The following is a 1,241-nucleotide window of genomic DNA, read 5'->3' as shown; positions in this document are numbered from 1 at the left end:
GCCTTTTGGTTTCCATGTACGTGGCGCCAATCCTGATGGGAGCACCAGACTGTTCCCGGTGCCTTTTCCCAGAGGAATTCAGGATATTCCCAATTTTTCCACCCTCCAACAGCGCTGCCAGCGTGGCTGGGTCGAAGGTGAGTGCACGGGAGATCCAGGATCCCGTGGATCCTCAGAGGTGCCGGGATCACATCTGGGATTCGCAGGGAAGTTTGATCCACGGGATTTATTTTTGGTGGCTGCATTCGGGAGATTTCCTTTGGATCTTTGGACATAAATGAAGCTGAATTCAATTAACATCGCTTAATGAGGGGGGCCCCGCCGGGGGGTTATTTGCGTCTTGGTGAAGTGACGGCCCCAGGATGGGGGGTGGGGGGGTGCACGACACGACCTGGAGCTGCCCCGGTTCCAGGGTGTCAGGGGGCTGGGGGGGATCCCTGGAGCATCCCGGTCCCCAGAGCATCCTGATTCCTGGAGCATCCCCGGAGCATCCTGGTCCCCAGAGTATCCCTGGAATGTCCCAGGAGCATCCTGGGAGCATCCCAGTTCCCGGAGCATCCCCGGAGCATCCCCATCCCTGGAGCATCCCCAGAGCATCCCAGTGCCTGGAGTATCCCTGGAACATCTCCAGAGCATCCCAGGAGCATCCTGGGAGCATCCCAGTTCCTGGAGCATCCCTGGAGCATCCCGGTCCCTGGAGTATCCCTGGAACCTCCCTGGAGCATCCCAGGAGCATCCCGGTCCCCAGAGCATCCCCGGAGCATCCTGGTCCCTGGAGTATTCCTGGAACGTCCCTGGAGCATCCCGGGAGCATCCCGGTTCCCGGAGCATCCCTGGAGTGTCCCCGGAGTATCCCAGGAGCATCCCGGTAACCTGGAGCATCCCCGGAGCATCCCGATCCCTGGAACGTCCCCGGAGCATCTCGGTCCCAGGAGCATCCCTGGAGGCATCCCCATGGATCCGCCCCCCGCCAGCAGCGCCCCCTCATCCCACCGCTCCCGGGGACCTGGGGGGCGATCGCGATGCGCGTGGCACTTGCCCCCTCCCCCCCCGCCAAGCTGGATCCCAGCGACTCCGCCCCCCCCCCCCCCCCCGGATCCCCCGCGCCGTTACGGCCCCCCCGCCGCGTTTTTTCCTCTTTTATTTCAAAACCAGCTTCAAAACCCCAAATGCGCCTTTTTTGTCCCAGATTTTCCCAGGCAGGAGCGGATCCCCGATCCCCGGGATCCCGATCCCCGACT

The sequence above is a fragment of the Falco cherrug genome, chromosome 19 (genome assembly GCF_023634085.1).
Source record: "Falco cherrug isolate bFalChe1 chromosome 19, bFalChe1.pri, whole genome shotgun sequence".
Classification (NCBI taxonomy): Eukaryota; Metazoa; Chordata; class Aves; order Falconiformes; family Falconidae; genus Falco; species Falco cherrug.
Note: the sequence above shows the minus strand (reverse complement) of the source record.